Source organism: Apteryx rowi, unplaced genomic scaffold (assembly GCF_003343035.1).
Source record: "Apteryx rowi isolate R43461 unplaced genomic scaffold, aptRow1 scaffold_836, whole genome shotgun sequence".
Taxonomy (NCBI): Eukaryota; Metazoa; Chordata; class Aves; order Apterygiformes; family Apterygidae; genus Apteryx; species Apteryx rowi.
Genome location: NW_020451134.1, coordinates 284,261 through 290,452, shown reverse-complemented (window position 1 = coordinate 290,452; position 6,192 = coordinate 284,261).

Genomic DNA, 6,192 nt, shown 5'->3' with positions numbered 1-6,192 from the left:
TCTCGGCTGCTTCTGCTACTCTCAGCCCACAACTACGAGCTCTCCATGCTGCTGTTTACTCTTCTAAGCTTTCTCCTTCACTTCTCAATTCCTTGCAGTGGCTTAAGGGTGCATGGATGCCATCTCAGCCCTTCTTGCCAGTCCCGCAGTCTCAGCTCAGGATGCTTCCTCAGCTCAGTCTCTGCCACGTCCCAGCTCTGCAGAGAGGGATGACTGGCTTTACGAGCTCCACATTGCACCAGAGACCCTCCTGGGCAGATCCCTTCCCTCTGTGCCTCTTTCCCTGCTTTCTTTCCCCCTTGTGCTCTTTTGTCCCATAGCTGCAGGCTACAATTACTAATAGCAACTAATAAACAGGCAGAACAGCACCAAATGTACCTGGAGCGAGGAGTTCATCTTAAAAGCAATGGTTTAAGAGCAGTCAAAAAGCAATTGTCCAAAAGCAGCCTGAAAGCAATTATTCTTTAGCTAACCTTACCCTTCAGCATAAATAACTCTCCTCCTGTCCTCTCCAAGCCTTTGATTTGCTCCATTCAAGAAGCTCTTCTGCTGCCGCCCACTCGGCAGATCTTGCCTTTCCCTGATCAGCCCACCGGCCCTGCTCTGCACCCCTTCTAGCTTCACTTCACCTGGTGCGATGACCTGAATGCTGTCTACTCTTCCATGAGCTTCTGGCAGCTTTGTAAGATGGCCTTTAGCATCCTCCTTAGCAGGGCCTTGTGATGTTTTTTAGTCTCCCCAGTACTCTTTAGACTATTTTTGCATTTTTCATGGGGCTCATAATCATGGTTGAAGCTTTAAAAGCTTCCTCTTGGTGTCTACAGTAAAGAAGAGCTTTCCACGTTTTTTCTGAAAACGCTGTAGAAGTGGAAGGGGCCCCCTCAGCAGGTAGTTGAACAAGGTGCATTTAAGCTCTGAGATACCTTTCTGTGTGACTTCTTGGATGCTAAACATTTACACGAGTTCAAAAAAGTTTCACAGAACAAATTCACAGAAGAAAAAAGTCCATGAAAGGTGTTAAATACAAAGGCACTACCTCTGTCTCAGCAGTCACCGTGCCACAAACCCAAGGGGGCTGGGAGACGGTGGTGGGACAGACTGGCTGTGCAGTTGCCCCAGTCCAGCCAGCTGCCTGGGGCATTCCCTGCAGCCGGTGCTGAGGCCGGGATGCTGTGCGAGGCGGGCGTCTTGTCCGAGCTGCTCTGGGGCAGCTGTCCTTATGCTCACTTGTAACATGCCAGTATGACTGTAGGGCAAAAATGTCCGCTGATTTTAACATGAAAACCAATAAATTTATAAGGGGAACTACATAATGTGGTGACTGTGASAGCAGGAGCCTGGATTCTGTCATCTTTTAGATTCCTTCCAGTCCCTTTTTTCCTGCTTCAGTCTGAGGCCTTTTTCCAAGTGTGAGATTTGAAGGCGTGATCCATGTTACACCAAACGTCAATATCTGGCAGCAAATATCCCTTGTTCTCCCAGGAGTGAGGCCAAAAGTGAAACTCCTCTATTTGGTCTGGATTCAACCCCAGTCTGTCATTGAGATTAGAGATACCTGAAATTTGGCCCACACTTGTCCACCCACCTTACGAATCTCAGGGGCCTTGAGGCAAACGGGGAGGCAATGACTAATTTGTGATGAAAGCCTATGCTACGGAAAAATCTTTTGGTTTTAGTTTAAATCCACACAGTTATCTCCTAGCCTGGATGAATCACAATGACTCCTATGTCTTCGTTGTACTAAGGACTTCATCACAGAACTCTCTGCACAGATTATGACATAAGAAGGGGAACAGAAAGGGGTTGCAAAACATGGGAAATGCAAAAGACACTCTTACATATGCTTTTGCTCTGTAACAGTGGACTGTTGTTGTCCAGGTTCCCTATAAATATTCGATGCGACATTTGTCTGTAATTTATAAAACCAGGAAGCTTAGGGAATTAATGAAAACACAATAGCTGGGCATTGCAAAACATTTGTGCTAATTTAGATGGGCATCCTCTAACCAAACGCAAGGATGAAATTTTGCATAAGGGAAGTAAAAAGGAAGATTTTCCAAATGAATGCCTAAATTTAGGCTTTTGGTTTATAGTAACAACCTAAGTCTGTGGTTTGATCTTCAAAAAAGATTTCAATAGGCCCTGCTGTTGTCCAGCATTTTTGAAAATCAGACCTCTGTTTAAATATCTCACTATGCAATTAAGAGCCTATTTAAGCTCTTGGTTTTGATGTCTCACATGGTAAATATTTGAAGAATTTTCTATAAAAATATTTTTTTTTCACGTTTTTTCTCAGTTGAATGTCAGTCAACAAGTTCTGTGAATTTTTAAAGGCATATGTGTTATTCCCTATTGTGCAGTGTATAGGAACTTTAGGAACTTTATAGAAATATTCAGCAACTATACAAACTTGCATATGAGAATTTTTCAGTTGTTGCTATTTTTTCTTAAACACGTTGGCTAGGTGTTAAAGTTCTAATCTTGCAAATATTTATGCCAGTAAATATTTGAGTCAAAGGGGGAACATTGCTCACACGTATAAAAGCTCACTACAATCACAAAAATGTGCAGGACCAGGTTGTCATATTGCAAATGTTCATTTGCTGAAATTAAAATTGTAAGAGGTAATGATTTCATTAACAGTATAAATTTTGGCAATATCTTTTGGGGTAGTTTATCTCACAGGGCACAATTAATAATTTAATTCCTTATTATTTATGCTGCTATGTTGTAACCAGGTGACAGATGATTATTTGTACCTTCTAAATGAAAGAATAGAGGACAACCAATCTGCCTTAGTCTCCCAAAAATTCTTGCGTTTCACTACAGTTAACCAGGACTGATTGGGATCTTGACAACAAAACTCTGTTCATCAGGAAACATCAAAGCCCAAACCCAAAATTTTCCAGAAATATGTTGATTTTGATCAAACCAACTTTGAAAGCTTCTTTTAACAGTCAAAACTGATATTCTGATGAAATTCAGAGGCCCATTACTAGCATTGCAAACAAGCATTTGCCAGCAAGAGCCCCTTTCCACGCAGACAGCATAGAGATTTAAATCTGATTCTCACATRTACGGAGAGAACAGCCCAACTATTGGCCTTATCTTACTCTTCACTTTCCATGTCTTCTGGCCAGTCCCAAGGATCCTGCGTACGCCTGATGTATTAGGACATGAGGGAAATAAAAGCAAAAGCATCCAGTACTGCAAGCTCTTCAGGACAGCAGCACCAAACAGTGAGCACATTTACGCCATGGTATTGCATCTGACCTCTTAACTGTAACATTTCCGGAGAACAAAATTATGCGAAATGCAAGCAACTAAGAAAAAAATTTTTACCCTAGGAAGTCTTTATGAAAAGGTGACCTTTCCTTTATTTTGATGGAAACTATCCAGCTGTCTACCAGGTTATTAGAGCAACAGAGTTGCATCATTGCAAAGCACGCTACAAAGAATATCGATATAAAGGCATTAGAACAATGAAAGATGACTGTGAAAATTATTATGTTGAATGTAACTCTTGACATATTAAGCAATCTGTTTCCCACTCCTTAGGGCAATATGAGTATGCTCTCAGCTGTATTGCTTCACTAGCTGGTAAGACAAAGATTACAGGGCTTTTCAAAAACAGCCTAAGATGGGAGAACCCTTTTCTAACTATTTAGTGACTATTTTGGTCCCTGGTGAAAATTATTATTAGGTAAAGACTGCATAAAACTGGATCAGCAGGAAATTCCTGACAAGGACTTAGAAACAAACAAGTGCTGCACAGAGCATCCTAACTTCAAACACCTTAATGCAGTAATTCATTTTTAATCATCCGTGCGATGGAAAATATGAGGAAAATGTAATATAAATGTCCAAGAATAACAGCGGTTAGTTGTTTGGATTTAAAATAAAAGAAACTTTCCATGCTGTTGAAGGTTTCCATACCGATGGGCCTGGGGGAATTCAGGGTGCAGTAGGTTTCCATCTGCCTCAAACATTACTACGTTGCACTCATTCTCCTAATATCCTCCTGCAGCTTCATACACTGGGGCAGCACGGCGAGGAGCCATCAGCCCACGTTAATGGGGCGGCATAGCTTCATACGCTGCAGCAGACACTCCTCGGGACAAGCAAGCCTGGTTTGAATCATCTGTCTTGTTATGCTCCTTACCTACTGCTGAAGTTGCGCCCCAGCTACGCCTCGTAGCAATCTTGCCCGTACCCTTGTAGTTACCACCAGACGCCACAGGCATGGGATCACTCCAGCCACAGGTCTGATAGCCCGTGGAGAACTTGGAGTGGTAGTATGTCAAGAGGCAAAGTAGTTAGAGATCCATCTTAGAAAAATAGCTTTTATTTCCACGGTGATAAAAATGGAACAGCTCTCCCTGGTCACTTCAGGTGAGCAGTTTCTCCTGCAGGGAGCCTAGTTTGGAACAGAAAGGAAATAAATTTTTATCACGGGTAAATGGAACACAGAAAATCTCCTACACACCTGTCTGCTTCTTTTGGTGCCTAAATACCTTTGAAAGTCTTGCCTTGAGTGCCAAAGCTATGATGGATCACACAGTATTTCCTTTTTATTATTGCACTGCACCCTTTGGGCCTCACATTAACATAATTAGGGCCATATGGTGCCAGAATCTCTGTTGGTTCAAACTGATGTAGCTCCTTTGAAGTCAAAGAGCCTGTGCCAGTTTATACCTGCTGAAGATTTGGTTTATGGTCTGGGAAATAAGAGGTAGAGGGGAAAAAAAAAAGGGAACCAGCCAGTTTTTGTAGCTGATTAAGAATTATGTAGATATATTTGTGTCCTGCTTCTGCTGTCCACCAGGAGCTGTGCCTAAAGTGCCTTCATGGTTGTAATATCCTTTGCATGATTAGCTCTCATTATCAGCTGCTATGCCTCTCTTTGTGACTCAGAGTATTTCAGTAGCTGTGGGTAAAACTGCAGTGCATCAGAGCCAGACAGCCACCTCTGGGCAGCAATCAAAAACATCCCATTTCCATTCAGTAGGTCATAAGGAGACAAAGAATTCCCTGAATGACTATAACTTTCTTGCTAAGAAATTAAACTCTCATTTTTTTTCTTGAATTCATTGTGAAATCACTTGATAGGTATACCTAAATAAAACTTTTAAAAAGTCTGCTGTGTAACACCAAAAAGAAATCAAAACTCACTCTGCTTAGAAAGCAATGTAAGTCCAAAAACTAAAGCCCAAAAATGGGAGTAACAGAGTAAGGCAATATTAAAACAGGATAAAATTACAAACTCCAAGACCAAAAATTTATGCTCTTGAATCCTTTATAAGGCACCCAGACAAAAGAAACTTAACTTTTGGAGATGTTGCAATGAACAAAAACAACTGGAGTCACTGAAAGCTGTGAACCCCATTGGGAAAATACTGATAAATGGCACCCTGGATAGTGCGGTCATGTCTTTTGAAGAACCTGAGTATGATTTTGGGGCACTCACTCTGTGCACCCTGATGAAGACATTGTGCCCTGTTTTTGTAACAATCCTAAAATGGAGTTTTGGTTCCAAACGCTTTGGAATAGCCCATATTAACATCTGACTGAGCATCAGGACATTTCCAGGTAAATAAATAATGGTAAATCCTGCAAGGATTATCAGAGGCTCCTAGGGCACTACCTGGCTGCTCCTGACCTTGCAACGGTAGCCTTCACCTTCCATGGTGGTGACAGGACAACATTTCTTCATGATGGGATTTGCCGGATATTGCTGTAACCAACTTCCAGGCACATGCCCAACCCCTGACCTGCCCGAACTGCAGACTTGAATTCAGCTGGAGCAAAAGATAAAAACACAAGGGCTGCTTTTGCAGGGGTCGCCCACCCTGCACCACCATTGGGGCTCAGTCAGGGAGGCTGGCAGGTCCTATTCCCTCTCTGTGCTCAGGCCTCTCTGCAATGGAGAAGCCCTGGAGACTGCTGCACACGTGTTGGGAGTCCCACGACTGCCCTGAGTTAGCCCCAAAATGGCCACAATAAAACATGCTTTGCTTTGCTGTGCCATAGCTTGCATAGAGGGGAGGCTAATTTGAGTGCTCAGCTGTGGACAGTAATTACCTGACTTAAGTCTGCAGCACAGCCATGCCTTGGAAATGCCACCGAGTAGCTGTTAGCTGAACTGCCTTGTGGTCACTGACTTTTAAATGGTCCTCTCTTTTAACAAGCAAG